The 16,435-nt window shown below is 37.6% G+C and overlaps 1 long non-coding RNA gene across 1 annotated transcript; it reads left to right on the top strand.

Annotated features, from left to right (window-relative positions):
* The first annotated feature begins 658 nt into the window (after positions 1 to 658).
* Positions 659 to 13,448, top strand: LOC111819974 (uncharacterized). Its single transcript, XR_002823540.1, has 4 exons — positions 659 to 810; positions 7,790 to 7,879; positions 8,337 to 8,444; positions 13,375 to 13,448. It is a non-coding gene; the product is annotated as an uncharacterized LOC111819974 (long non-coding RNA).
* The last annotated feature ends 2,987 nt before the right edge of the window (positions 13,449 to 16,435 follow it).

Here is a 16,435-nt window from a genome sequence, read left to right as displayed (position 1 = left end):
GGGGAGGCAGCGCATTACCTGCACGCCAGGGAAGTGGAAGCAATGGGAGCAGAAGCAACAAGGTCTCCACTTAACCAGCCACAAGCAAGGCAGTCAGGAGGAAGGGAACTCTCTAGGGGATAGGCCGATCGAGGGTGAAGGCAAAATTCAGACTTAACCAGCACTAACCTAGTTCCAAAGAGGGTGTGGTCAGTGATGCAGGCCACAATCGGTCTAGCATAAATATTCGCTGAGTTTCTGTTCTGCCGCAGCACTGGGTTAGGCACTATGAGAGAATGTCAACATTTATAAAATACAAAGCCTCTACCTGGAAGTCTTCTGATACAGAGCTGCTATGTGGAACCATGGAAGAAGGCCTGTGCTTGGGGAACTTCGTGAGGCTTGTTTTCATAATTCACATTGAGAACTGGAACAGCCACCTCTCCAACCAGTTATGCAATTTCAATTGTGTGATGTCTTGATTGTACAACACTTCCTTCTTCTCTCAGAACCTTGACTCACTTGTGTTGACGCTTAGGAAATCAACCAATCCAAAGACTCCTCCTCCTGAGACCCTACATGAAGACTTCTGAGCCCAATCCAGAAGCAATAAAAACTTTACTCTCACTTCCTCTAATGAGAAAACATTTCAGGATTGTCTATGTAATTTTCTCCTTGGCTTCAGTAAGTTAATAAAACTCAGTTTGCTTATATTCTAACAGGTTTCTTTATTTGAGGAGGGGTGTTCATAATTTGAAGGATCCACAGAAATTCAGCTGTGACCTCACCCCACCTTGGAATGGACCAGGGCTCTTAATCCAGACCATTTTTGTGAGTATATTCCAACGCTCTTGTGTCTTTTCCACGTAAGCTTCCCAGCCCACACAGAGCTACGTCATATGCTGAGTCTCTGCTCTGATTTTGTTGAAGTCTTTAAGCACTGAGCTTCATTTTTTTTCTTGGGAAAACTAGATTGCATCTGCTGAAGTCTGATCAGAATATTTTCCCAAAAATTCTTGCTAAAATTGTGTTCATCTGACCTTACTTTGCCTTGTCCTATATCGTCAAGAACATTGTTTGCCTACAACAGTCAGTAGAGAGAGTCCCAATAAATCCGTGAACAAAACTCACTCCAAAGACTGAAATGTATAAGGTCTTGTCAGATAACTGTTCCTCCTTTGACAAACTCTGCTTTGAGTCAGCATCCAAAAAATTTATTATGTCTATTTTTCTTCTATCTTTTCTTTATATCCTTGAGTACTGATTTAGATAATAAAATCACCAAAACTGATGAGGCAGGGGAAGGTTGACTGTCAGGTCTGTGTTTAGAAATGGCCAACTTCTGGGCAGCTGGCATGAGACATGAGGTTCGAAATGACATACTTAACCAGCTGTTATCAGCACTCGTGATAATATTCCCAGTCTATATCTTAGCCAGGCTAGATCCCTGCTTCTAGTTCTATCTTTTTATAACTCAAATTCTTGCACGTGTCAGAAAATTGCACAATTTCATCAATGATAATTACATGAAGGATGGGGACTTTTCAACACAACCAAATTGTCCATCTTAAAAATGCCTCAGAGCAAAAGGGCAAGAAAATTCCTAATATTTAATGATCTGTTTTTCAGTTGGTATGAAAAATACTCTAAAAGAAATTTAGACTCAAAAATCACTTTACTAAAGGGTGCTCTGAGGGCGAATTTAGCTCCAACTTTCAACTCTTTCTTTAAATTCACAAGAATTGTTATTAACTATTGAAAGCCAAAGTCATTGTTTGCTTATAGATACCAGTGCTCAACTTTTAACAATAAATCCTACCACTGGGCTCATCCCTCTTGCTCAGAATCAATGAATGGACAAAATAATAGGCATCTCCTACAGCCCTCAGACACTCCCTATCTCCCAGTCAGTAGTTGTACCTGGGCTCCATTGTTGAAGAGACATGCTCTGCTCTTGGGAAGGATTGTTGGTAAATAGAATTGCTATATCCAGTGTTCCTTGCAAGCGTCTCCCTTGAAATTCCTGAATTTTTCTCTATTTGTAATAAGATAAAAGCTAATTTCAACACATAATTGTCAGTGTAAGAACATGTAATTTGTTCTTTTAAATCAGACCCAAACTTGAAGACATTTTCAGTATATCAGACATCTTATGGGCTAAAATTCTACAGAAATTGGAAGAGTTATTGGGACTGAGCTCATCAATATTCAGACTGACTCATCCAAATCTTTACCCAGTTTTGCAAACTACCTCTTGGAAATGTATGTAAAGAAAGGAAAGCCCATAGTAAAAGAAATGTTATAAATGAGTATTATTATACCGTGCACTAGCCTTTGCGATACTTAAATTCTTCTTTTAAAGAAAACCAATAGATAGGGTTACAGTTTCATTCATGATCTAAGAAGTATCAACTTTTAATTGATGCCAAATTCAAAATCTAATTTTGCCTTGATTTTGTCCTATGTTACTGATTATATAGTTGCGGATCTATGTTCTGCTTTTTATAGCGTCCCCTTAGATTTCTATAGTACTACTTTGCCTTTTTGGGGGAAGCTAATAGTATATATGTTGTTGTTGCTATTAGGTGTCCTAAAGTCAGTTCTGACTCATAGTGACCCTATGTACAACAGAACTAAACACTGCCTGGTCCTGTGCCATCCTCACAATCGTTGTTGTACTTGAGTTCATTGTTGCAGCCACTGTGTCAGTCCATCTCGTTGAGGGTCTTCCTCTTTTCAGCTACCCTCTACTTTGCCAAGCATGATGTCCTTCTCCAGGGTCTGATCCCTACTGATAACATGTGCAAAGTATGTGAGACAAAGTCTCTCTATCCTCACTTCTAAGGAGCATTCTGGCTGCACTTCTTCCAAGACAGATTTGTTCGTTCTTTTGGAAGTCCTTGATATATTCAATATTCTTCACCAACACCACTATTCAAAGGTGTCAGTTCTTCTATCTTCCTTATTCATGGCCCAGCTTTCGCATGCGTATGAGGCGATTGAGAATACCATGGCTTGGGTCAGGTGAACCTCAATCCTCAAGGTGACATCTTTGCTTTTTAACACTTTAAAGAGGTCTTTTGCAGAAGATTTGCCCAATACAATGTTGTTGTATGATTTCTGGACTGCTGCTTCCATAGGCGTTGATTGTGGATCCAAGTAAAATGAAGCCCTTGACAACATCAATCTTTTCTCCGTTTATCATGATGTTGCTTATTTGACCAGTTGTAAGGATTTTTGTTGTCTATATGTTGAGGTATAATCCACATTGAAGGCTGTAGTCTTTGATCTTCATCAGTGAGTTCTTCAAATCCTCTTCACTTTCAGCAAGCAAGGTTGTGTCATCTGCATAACGAAGGTTGTTAATGAGTCTTCCTCCAATCGTGAAAACCCCATTCTTCTTCATATAGTCCAGTTTCTCGAATTATTTGCTTAGCATACGGATTGAATAAGTATGGTGAAAGGATACAACTCTGACACATACGCTTCCCAACTTTAAACCACGAAGCATCCCCTTGTTCTGTTAGAATGACTGCCTCTTTGTTTAAGTACAGGTTCCTCATGAACACAATTAAATGTTCTGAAATTCCCATTCTTTGCAGTGTTATCCATACTTTGTTATGATCCACACAGTTGAATGCCTTGCACAGTCAATAAAACATAGGTAAACATCTTTATATAGTGTATATATATATATATATATATATATAGTATATCTGGTAATCAGAATTTCAAGGATTTCTAGTTATCCTATAATTCTTCCTTAACCCAGTACATGGATAACCTTTTGGTATGTTGAAAGCACCCTTATGGGGTGGTTTCAAACCAGTTTTTGATCAGTTTATTTTTGATCAGCAATCTCAACTTCACATCTGTTATAGTAATTTTGTCCCTGCAATGCACAGAGCACAGACACAAGATTCAGATTTGTTGAGGATGTCTTGATTCCATCCATGTTGTAAGGCCAACGGCTTACTTCCGGGGCAAGGTATGAGCTTCAGACATTTATTTTAGCCTCAGCGTATAAATGGTACAGCCTCTCTTAATATGCAAAGTGGCCAGTTCTACTTCCTGACTCTGTCCGTAGCCTGATCTCTATCGCAGCTCTGACATTAAAATTCACTCCTTAAGAAGCACACGTAGGTTTGACATCCCCACGGGTTGCGTGGCTTCAAATCCCATTCGCTGTCATGACTATGCATTTCATCTTTACTTCTGGTATCTGAAGAGCTTTCTTTCCTGATTTTCATTTTAATGTTTAAAAAAGCTAGAAAAGTTTATCCACAATTTCTATGTGTTTGGAGTGAGTGTGAGTATTGGATAGGGCTTCTTTTCTTCTCAGATTATCATCTTGTCTAGGAGTCTACAATGTGGTCTTTTCTGAAGTGGATCAAGCCCAAGGTCATAAAGCTCCATAGCTAATGTCAGGTCTTCTGGTTTATTTATTTATTTATTTTTATTGTACCTTAAATGAAGGTTTACAGAGCAAACAAGTTTCTCATTAAACAATTAATACACATATTGTTTTGTGACATTGGTTGCCAATCCCACTACATGTCAACACTCTCCCCTTATTGACCTTGGGTTCCCCATTACTGGCTTTCCTGCCCTCTCTTGCCTTCTTATCCTTATCCCTGGGCTGGTATGCCCATTTAGTATCATTTCATTTTATGGGCGTTTCTAATCTTTGGCTGAAGGGTGAACTTCAGGAGTGATTTCATTACTGAGCTATAAGGGCCATACTCTCTGGGTTTTTCCAGTCTGTCAGATCAGTAAATCTGGTCTTTTTTTTTTTTTGTGAGTTAGAATTTTGTTGTACTTTTTTTTTCAATGGGAGACCATTGGAGTATCTTAGATGGCAGGTCTTCTAGTTTAAATGTTATCAGCATTTATCTAAAATCACTGGTTGGGTCTCTCAAGACCAGTATTTTGGGTTATATTGTGTACGTTTATTTGTTGGAGATAAAAGTTATAAGGAAAGATTGTGAGCTACCTGATTTCATTCCTAGAGTCTGTCTCTTTATGAACCTGGATTCTGATGTCAAAAAACAAACAAAAACAAGTTGTAGTTTCAGCTCTACCACACAGTAGCTTTATAATTTTGAGCAAGACGTTGTCATTGTTAGGTGAGTCCGTTTCAATTCATAGCAACCCCACATAACAAAGTAGAACTGCCCCATAGGGTGTCCTAGGCTGTAATCTTTACAGGAGGAGATCACCGGGTCTTTCTCCCACTGAGCTGCTGGGTAGGTGTGAACCGCCAGTCTTTGGGTTAACAGCTGAGTGCTTAACCTTGTGCCTCTAGGGCTCCATTTGAGCAAGATACTTAACATTTCTAAGCCTCGCTTCTGTGAAATTACAACAATATTATCTACTTTCTAGAGTTTTTAAAGGATTAAATGATATAAAGTTAGCAAAATACTTTGCCTGACTCTTAGCAGATAGTCTTGCTCATTAGCAATTATTTTCATTATTCAAGGTTTAGAATAAAGTTTTTTTTGATTCTTTACCTAAAAAAAAAAAAGAAAAAAGTATTTTATAAGTATTGAGTCGATTCAGGCTTATAGTGTCCCTGTAGGATAGAGAACTGCCCACAAGGTTTCCAAGGCTGTAATCTTTACAGACGCTGACTGCCACGTATTTCTACTGCAGAGGCTAGTGGGTTTGAAGCTCCGACCTTTTGGTTAGCAGTCGAGTCCTTAACCACTGCACTATCAGGTGTCCTATGAAGCCTAAACCTATACAGAGTCCTGGTGACACAGTGATTAAGTGCACAGCTGCTGATAGAAAGATCAGCCATTCGAATTCGCCAGCCATTCTGCAGGAGAAAAATGTGGCAGTCAGCTTCCGTAAAGATTAAACCAAAACCCAAATCCATTGCTGTCAAGTTGGTTTCAACTCATAGCAACCCTATAGGACAGAGTAGAACTGCCCCATAGGGTTTCCAAGGCTGTAAATCTTTATGGAAGCAGATTGCCTCTTTTTTCTCCCATGGAGCGGCTGGTGGGTTCGAATGACCAGCCCTTCGGTTAGCAGCCAAGTGCTTAACCACTGCTGCCATCAGGGATCCTTCCGTAAAGTTTACAGCCTTGGGAACCCTATAGGGAGCTTTACTCTGTCCTTTAGGGTTACTATGAGTTGGTATTGACTCAATGGTAATGAATTTGGTTTTTTTTTGGATAGGTTTCATTATTTAATTAAAAACTTGCTGCCATCAGGTTGATTATGACTCATAGCGATCCCATGCTTTACAGAAGAGAACTGCTCCATAGGGTTTGCTTGCTGTAGTCTTTACAGAAGCAGATTGCTAAGGCTTTCTTCCTTGGCACTGCTGGGTGGGTTCGAACCGCCAACATTTAGGTTAGTAGGTGATCACAAACCCCTTGTGCAACCCAGGGACATTTCATTAATTATTTAGGAATTGTTAACTAAAGAGTATTTAGGACTTTAGCTCTATAGGTGATGTGATGGATACTGAGATGCAAAATACCCAGTTGGTTGCTTCCTTGCTTTCAAGTTGTTTATGGTCTACATGAGGGGACAGTGGTAGAATTCCTTCCTTCCACGCAGAAAATTGTGGTTTGATTCTCAGCCAATGCACCTCGTGCACAGCCAACACCCATCTGTCAGTGGAGGCTTGCATGTTGCTATGATACTAAATGGGTTTCAGTGGAGCTTCCTGACTAAGACAAAGTAGAAGGAAAAACCTGGTGATCTACTTCCACAAATCAGCTAATGAAAACTCTATGGATCTGTCATGGATTGAATTGTGTCACCAAAAAATAATGTGTCAACTTGGCTAGGCCATGATTCCCGGTATTGTGTGATTGTTCACCATGTTGTCATCTAATGTGATTTTCCTGTGTGTTGTAAATCTTATCTCTATGATGTGATGAGATGGGATTAGAGGCAGTTATGTTAATGAGGCAGGACTCAATCTACAAGATTAGGTTGTGTCTTAAGCCAATCTCTTTTGAGATATAAAAGAGACAAGCGAGCAGAGAGACATGGGGACCTTGTACCACTAAGAAACAAGAGCCAGGAGAATAACACGTCTTTTGGACCTGGGGTCCCTGAGCTGAGAAGCTCCTCAACCAAGGAAGATTGATGACAAGGACCTCCCCCCAGAGCTGACACAGAGAAAAATCCTTTCCCTGGACTGCGCTCGCTGAATTTGGACTTCTACCCTCCTAGTCTGTGAGAGAATAAATTTCTCTTGTTAAAGCCATCCACTTGTGGTATTTCTGTTACAGCAGCACTAGATGACTAAGACAGGATCCCAATAGTCCAATCTATTGTGCCATGCATCAAGGTGGACTTGATGCAGGTAACAACAAAAACAACATGAGCTACTTGAGGTTTGGGAGAGAGCCGCTAAGCCTTCTGCACAGATAAGGCTGGAACAAGATGGGTAGGGCAAAAGTCCCGGGGGCAGGCCCCAGCTCGGGGGCAGGCCCCAGCTCGCTGCTAGTCCTGGTAGTTGTCCTCTACCTTAGTGCTGCAGGCTGTGTTTCTGGAGTAGCTTTCACAGCATCCTTTCAATGATTCTGATAGCTAGGCAGAGATTACTGCTTTGCCTCAATCAATTTATTCACATCAGTTCATCCACTTCTCAGGCCCTTTCCAGAGAACCAGGGCCAATTATCTGTCCCATCGACTGACATGTGATGTGGGAATACTGAGGAGACTTCCAAAAGAAGGAAAGTGATCATTAAATTGTTAAGAAAAATTCTGCAAATCAAACAGAAACCCACTAATGTGGAGATGATGTTTTCTTTTCTTTCTTGCTTTTTTTTTTTTTAAACTTCAGACCTAGAGGAATAGCTCTTTTAAGTATTTGGTGGGTACTGCATGAAGGCTGGTGACAAGATGTTCTCTATCTTGGCGGAAGACAGAACAGGTAAGATGGGTCTATTTCTGGCATTAAAGGTTATTATATTTGAAGCAGAAGGAGATAGGGGATCATAAAAAGCTCCTCACACTTTGTTGAGGCGGGGTGGGGGAGGTCCCACAAAAGATACACAGAGAATTAAAGTATGAAAAGCAAAGATTATAAGAATTTATGTCAGCAGGAAGGTATTTTTCATAATGTCTGACAATGATGCTTTAATTATCATGTTTGATACATAAGCGTCTTTTATATTAAGTCCTTAAGTATCATACATAACCATTAAAATTATTTTTAGTTCTTTCAAATCTGTCTGGAATGTATATGCCTGAAGGCAAAAGTAAGGAAGTGAATTCTCCAGATACCAGGGGCTTCTGTTCTCTAATCTGATGTGTACTTCTGACTACAAGATTGTTAATTATTTCCTTTTTCTAGCTCTCATTTAATTTCAACTTCTGCATTTCCTCAGAAAAACAATACAGTAATAACTTAGCCGTGTACCTACTTGGAATATACATGAAAGAGATCCAAAAACCTAATGGGTAGTGAATGCTTGGACTGGTCCATCTGGAACATTGTGAGTACTTAGGACTTACATGTTAGTTACACCAGCATAGACAGAAAATGAGACTAGAAGCCACAGACCTGGGTGCTTGCCATGATTCTGTTACTATATTGTTATTCGACCTGGGATAAGTCACTTTACCCTTCTGTGCTTCTCTTTCTCAATTGTAAAAGGAAAACATTTAAATAAGATTTTGATTTATTGAAAGTGAGAATGATTGAACTTTGGACCAAGAGTTGGACAAGATATAGTTTATGTGCAGCCTTAGAAAAGGGAGTTAGGTAATAATATATTTGCAATAAATTTTACCAAAAGAGATGATACTTTTGTTGATGGTCAGGTAATGACTAAGTTTTGAAGGTTAAAATCACTATGTGTTTTGGCACTTCTTTGCCTAGAACAAACATGACTGAGCTGGGAGAGCTTTCTGAGTAAGATTTCCAAAGATGATGGATTCATGACTTTCCCTCTATTAGGAACAAATGGGCTTTTATTGGAAAATGAGAATTGCTTCTACTTCCTACAGTACGTGACTGGAGCCCAATAGGAATCCAGACAGTTTGAAGGCAGAACCTAGGTTCCAAACCACTGCACCATTCTACTTCTCAGGACTGGAAGTGGCAGGCCAGCTGAGTCTGAACTCAGATAGTTCCCCTAAGGAATCAAGAGAAGGACAGCTGGGCCACCTGTGATTAGATACTTTCATCATAGTAATAGCAATCTACAGAGAAATGGGCTGCATGAAAATCAGGCCACAGATTCTCATTCTCATCAACTGGACATCACAGCTCCTTATCTTTCCTATGGAGAAGACTGATAATGGATGGGAGAGATGTAGATGTCCCCATTCTGGTACTTCTCAAGTGGATGACATGTCTTCTTTCATAGAAATGTGAGAATGAAGGTGTCAGGGTATCTCCTATACATACATCTTCCAATTTTATAACACATGGCAAAGAAAAGAGATTACTAATATGTAATTTTTTTTTGTATGGAATAGTGGAAAGATTATAGAACTTGGGGTAGAGTTTTGTCTACAAAGCAGGAATAATAATAATAGTACCTATTAAACAAAATTCCAATAAATAGAACATAGAACAATGTATGGCACCCAAGATATAATTATTATTAAGATTATTAATGATTGCTGTCATCATCATCACCATCCTCATCAAAGTAAGGATGAAAAGAATATTGACTATAAATTCACTTTGTGGATCAGAAAGTTCCATACTAAGGCAAGTACTGGTACCATTCCAATTCATTCTCAGATGATATTCCTCCCAGATACTGATTGACACCATTTCTCTTTCCAGATAAGGCCATTGAACTTCTTTCCATTAGATTGTGGAGACTGCTCATATCTCACTGTAATCTAGTTTAGATTAAGTAACCTGATCCAAAGAGACCTTCAGGGCACATAAACAAATCCTGTCTTATCACTGTTAAAAAAAACAAAATTTAATTTCCTTTACATGTGTATCCCCATAAATCTTATTCCCCCTACAAATTTGAAATCAGAAAATTAGATTTGCAGTAAAAACATCCATATAATGGGCCCACAGACATATATAAATCACTTGGATTTATGCCATATTACAAATTACCCCGTTTTAATGATCAAGAAAATTTAGTTCTCATTTTTATTTTGTTAACTAATCAGATGATGAAACTTGATATTCTCTTATTTCCTTGGGTCTCAGTTTCCTTATGTAGAAATCAAGGGAGTTGAGGATAAAAAATTATAGGGTTTCAGCCAGTTCCATTATTTTAAAATTCTATATAATTCCATGAAACCTGTTTACAGTCTCTAACCTCCAATCAAATCACACTGTGCGCCAGTGTCATAGTAACCCAGGTGCACTTTACCACAATTAAATCAGACAATGCACAAACAATGCCCAGCCAACAAAGCTGGGGATCAACCCAACAGGTGATTTTTATTAAGACAGATTCGAGAGTCTGCGGTTAAAGCTACAGTTGCATTAAAAGGAAGAAAAACAAGATAGAACCAATTAACCAAGAAGGCAAGAATGAAATATTATCATCCTAGAATAAAAATTACACTGTCCCAAGTATATCTGAGGCATTAGGATTGCGAAGCAAAGAGAAACCCTTTATACTAAGATTATGGCAGGAGACCACATGCCCCTGGTTCTCTCCCCAGTTCCATACCTGATGCTGGAAGCTAATTAAAAAAATTGCTGTTATTTCCTTTGAGCAGGAGAAACTGCGATGCTTTGCTGGAAGCCTGCTACGTTGATTAATGCATCGTGTTCATCATTGGAGAGCAGCAAAAACATATATTATGCTTTCCTTGATTCTAAATATATGTACTTTTAATCTCTGTATTCAGTCTATGTAACAGCCTGCCAGGGAAGAAAATCAAATTACATACTGTACACATAAACCTCAAAAAGTACTGATTACTGATTAGAGAAAGGGAAAAAAAAAGTAGGCTAGAATTGCAAAATGCACCATGAAAAGACACAGATCTGAATTGTTAAGAACTTATTATCATACTGCTGTTCTCAGGGAAATGAAACACACCAATATATTTTTTAATTAAAGTATGAAGTATTTAAGCAAATTCCACAACATTCTTAGTCAGCACCTTTAAAAAAGAAATCTTTTATCTTTGTTGAAACCAAATGCAAAGTGATTTATTTGCCTGGGAATTTATGGCTTTTGAGACTGTGTAAATCAACCATTTGGGGATAATTGCTTCAAGTGGCAATGTATTTGTATTTGATAAGGAGAGCTAAGGTTTTGGAAGAAATTCATTTGCTTTATAATAAATGAAAATGCTTTTCAACAAATGAAAGCTGTCTGAAGCTCTGTTGCTGGAATGGATCATTTGAGAAGTTGTCATGTTCCTTGAGAATAGTAAAGAAAATACACATTATGTAACTTTAAATGTAAATTAGATGACTATGTTGACAAAAAAATCTTACTTATGCTAATTGAATAATTTTACTCAAAAATTATATTTTACTGGGGATTAAACACAACAATTTTATAGACCCGAATTATGCTCCTAATTAATTATTCCTTGAGCTGGATCGAATAAAGTCTACCCAAATTTTTGTCTTTTGAAATAAGTTATAGATTTTCATGATTTGACGGACTCATCTGATTCCAAAAAAAAAAAAAAAAAAAATCTCCTTACATAGACAAACGCATGACTACTTATTTAAGTACTTGAAAAAATTAAAGATTGAAAATTTTGATTACTTGGAAGACTCTTGAGCGTCAGAGTAAATTTGCATCAGTTGAAGCTATCCAACTATATATTTTGCTAATCCGAAAGTTTGTTATACCTACTCCTCACTTACTATCTCATTATCCAACATTTCACATTTATGAAAGTAGTAAAAAATCTATTATCGGACTATTTTGTGCATTCTGTCAGTGAACTTACACTGGGAGTCTATGAGGATTCAGGACTTGGGCTTTGAGAGGTCATGCCCTTGATCCCAATACACTGTCCTGTAACTGGACTGCATTTGAGTGTAAAGTATTTTAAGCAAATTGCACAAAATTCTTAGCATTTCATTAGTTTTGATTTTTTGTTTTATCCTTATTGATACCAAATGCAAATTCTCCAGAAGTCCTAGAAAATTCAGTGTTGTTACAAATAGGTGATTGGCCTGATGGGTCTTTGTGTTCCAATTCTAGGAAGTCTGCATGGTAATCTTGTTTCCAGAAAACACTCATTGTCATGAGGAGGACAGGTACAACTAGGATATATTTAGCCTAGAAATCCTTGAATTTTCAGAATTTCTGAGACAGAGAATCTTGCAAAGTAATTTTTTTTTTCTATGCCAGGAGCTTATGATCACTATGAGTTGGAATTGACTCAATGGCAATGGGTTTTTGGTTTTTTTGAGCTTATGAGGGGAGAAGTTGATGATCATATATAAAAATATTACTCTCTCACCCAAACATATTTTCAATTAGAGCATTTATCTCGAACACTAGAAGCTTCAAAAATGTAGACAAAAGTATTTTGTTTATTGTCCTAAGTTTATTTTAACTTACTACTTTTACACCAGTTTTGGAATATTCCATGGTTTGAACTTAGAACTGCCGTATAACTATGTTCTGTTTCAGTTTAATATAATAGAAGCATACTGAGTTGCTAAGTTAGCTTCAGTCACTCAGCCAGACACTAGAGTAAGACAGACACTGTCCCAGCTCTGAGAAAGCTTATGGTCTAAGAAGTGAGGCAGATTGTACACATGTGAAATCAATGCTTACGTAAAAACCCGTTGCCATCAAGTCAATTCCAACTCACAGGGACCCTATAGGACAGAGCAGAACTGCCCCATAGAGTTTCCAGGGAGTGGCTGGTGGATTCCAACTGCCGACCTTTAGGTTAGCAGCCCAACTCTTAACCACTGTGCCACCAGGGCTCTGAAGTCAATGCTTAGTAAGGGAAAAGGGCTAAAGAAGTAGTTAGAAAAGCTGACAAATTCTGACTTGGGGAAATAGGGGTCAGACCAGCCAGAACCGAAAACATAGCTTTTGATGTAGATCTTGAAGATTGAAGAATGATTTTTTTTGTTTTGGGGTGGAAAAAATTCTGGAAATCACATTGTATTTGTTTTGTTTTCCCCCTGGGGGTAACACAACAGACTGAGCAAATTAACTAAAATATTTACCTGGGTTAAATGTTAATCACCATCACAATTAAAGTACATATGTCATGTGTACATCACACAGGCAGTTAGGTATTTTGTATTAGATGCTTTGCAAAGAGAATAAAGTTAAGCAGTGCTCAGACCTTGAATATTTTGAAATCTAAGAAAATATGTCTAAAGTTTCAGCAAACATGTAGTCCTTTCACAGAAAAAAATGAGAAGGTCATTATTATCTATCAATATTTTTGTATATACACCGTGCTCTGACTCATCAATTCCATCTTTATAAATTTATCTAGAGATAAAAATTATGTGAAACAATATCTGAGGCACAACGGTTAAGCTACTTGGCTGCTAACAGAAAAGTCCGTAGTTCGAGCTCACCAGCCATTCCATGAGAGAAAAGACCTGGTGACCTGCTCCCATAAAGATTTCCACCTAGAAAACCCTATGGGAGCAGTTCTACTCTGTCCTGCAGGGTTGGTATGAGTCCGAATCCACTTGATGACACACAACGACAACAAGGTAAGAATATGTATTGTAGCATTGTTTATAATAAAATGATTAGAAACAATTTGCCCATCCAGTAATGGATAATAATAATGGGGACATAGTCCTTAAGGAGTACTAAATTTCTATTAAGGGTGATGAAAAAATTTAGAGACATAATTTTGATGGTTGCAGAAACGGTGAACATAATGTCACCGAATTATATACACAAAAATGATCGAAATGGCAAATGTTTGTTTTATGTATATATATATATATTTCACCACAATAAAAATTGTAAAAAGGAAGTTATTATCCATTTATTCAATTGAAAATTATGTAGTCATTAAAAATAATGAGTTAATTTTATATTTTCTTGTTTGTAACAACTTGATTATTATTAAAAACAACAAGTGAAGTTTATATGGTAGTCTATCAAATGTGTAAAAAAAATGTATTTGGATTTGGATGTATATATACTTTTTGTATACGCATAGAATATTTCTAGAAAGATATGTAAGAAACTGGTAGAAATAGTTTTCTCTGTTAAGGAATAAACAGGGATGAGAAGAAACTTAAATTTTCCTAATAAATCATTTATACCTTTTAAATATTGTACTATACATTTTTATTACTCATAAAGTAATTATCATTCAGAAGTAAGTACTATAAAAATGGCTGGTAATATAGTAACTAAGGTAAAGCACATTTTTTACTTATTTTGCTTAGAACTCATTTTTCTTTCTCAACTGAGAAATCCTGTCTTTCATGAATTCTAGAACAATCTTAACATTGTTTACGTATATTTCCTCTCCCCCAGGCTCTCTGTTCTCTACTTCTGGAATTCCCACTGGATAGATATTGAGGCCTCTAAATATGTCCTTTGTATAGCTGGTATTTTCCAATCAGCATTTTGCTGCTTTCTGGGTAATTTTTGTTTGTAATCTCATGTTTGATATGTCTTGGTCCCTGCTTATCCTGTCCCATGAAAATCCCATGAGGTAGGGATTGATGAACAATTTTTTTCGTTTTTGATAAGAGATCACCATACTGATCTATATTTTCTATTTTAAAACTCCAATTTATAGTCTGGGCTTTCCCTCATAATATGAGAAGTGTAATTTTGGAGTCCAAATCCATGTGAAGTGCATGGTTTAGGTTCTAACGGAAGTTTTTAACAGAAAACATTATTTTCCCACGGAAGGCAAGATAATCTTCTCTTTTTTTCTCCCCAGGCTGTTGGACAGATTTTATTAGTTTCCTTGTCTCTGAATGAGCACTTTGGGAATTTTGGCTTGGTGTAAGGATATCACTTCCAATCCCCTACTTGTTATGGATCTGAGGACTATCTCCCATTTATGTTTGGGCATGAAAACACAAGTCCCAGTAGCCCCAGCAGTCATCCAGAGCTATAGCAGTGCTAGCTTTTTAGCCTATCTCTCTGGCCTTCAGCTACCTCTTCACTTCTGGTGATAGAGATTTTCTTTTGTTTTTATTGTAACTCCAACAATTCATTAAATATAAATTAATCCCAACTATTAATCCAAACTATTCATTGGAAGCCAATTGAAACCAACTTTTAGAGAAGGAGAAGGTAAGCCAGAGTGTGGGAGGACATATTTGCCATATACATATTTATTAAAGGACCCATATCTAGAATATTTAAAGAATGCCTATGTTTGAGGAATAGCAAGCAGTCTGAGGTGGCTAAAGGAGAGGGAGAATAGTAGGAGATGAGGTTATAGAAGAATCTGGGGTCCATACTATAAAAGGCTTTGCTGGCCTGTAAATTTTGGCTTTTATTCTGAGTGAGTAAGGAAGAAAGGCAGGACATCAGCATCTGAACAACCGTGAAAAGATGGTAGGATGAGTTAATTGGGTGTAATATTGGTGTCTTAGTTACCTTGGGCTGCTGCAACAAAAATACCACAAGTGAAGTCTTTTGTTGGTGGTGGTGGTGGTTGCAGTCAAGCTGATTCTGATTCCTGGTGACCCCCAGCATTACAGTTGCAACATAGGGCTTTCTTGGCTGTAATATTTATTTATTTTTTTAGTGAAAATATACACAACAAAACATATACTTGTTCAACAATTTCTACGTGTACAGATTAATGCCATTGGTTACATTCTTAACATTGTGTCACCATTCCCATGATTTCTACCCATATTACTTCCCCACCACTAACTTCTACTCCATATGCCCCTAAAAGTTCTTATCTGTGCTTTGAAGTTACTGTTGACACTTTGATTGCATATAGATAATTCTTCAAAAGAGAGAAATGTTCAAGGCTGATATTCTTTATTAATTGAGTTAAGCCATTGTTTTGTTTACAGATGACTTCATGGGATAATTTTGGTTCAAGGATTAAACATTATTTCCGGACAGTAGATTCAGGGACTCACCCAGTCTCAATGGATCCAGTAAGTATAGTTTCCATAGCAATTCAATGTTCTCTTCCATATTTTTCCTCCTTTTGATCAGGATCCATCTATTGATCAAAATAGTTAGTAATGGTAGGGCACCATCTATTTCTTCTGGTCTCATGGCAAAGGAGCTAGTAGTTCACAGAGTCAATTAGACCTCTAGTCCATTTCTATCTCCAATTTCTGTGACTCCTTTTTCTTCTACAGCTCCAAGTGAATAGAGATTTTGGCAGTAATATTTACAGAAGAGATTACCAGAACTTTTTTTTATGCTAAAACTGGTAGCTTCAAACTGCCAACCTTTACGTTAGCCACCAAGTGCAAACCATTTGTGCCACCTAGGGACCCTTGGGAGCTTTAAGAAACAAGAATTTATTCTATTACAGTTTTGGAGTCTAGGAGTCCAATTTTGGAGCATCAGAAAGGTTAAGATCTGTCTGCTGTAGG

Source organism: Trichechus manatus, unplaced genomic scaffold (genome assembly GCF_000243295.1).
Source record: "Trichechus manatus latirostris isolate Lorelei unplaced genomic scaffold, TriManLat1.0 scaffold00023, whole genome shotgun sequence".
NCBI lineage: Eukaryota > Metazoa > Chordata > Mammalia > Sirenia > Trichechidae > Trichechus > Trichechus manatus.
This window is presented reverse-complemented; position numbering and strand designations above follow the sequence as displayed.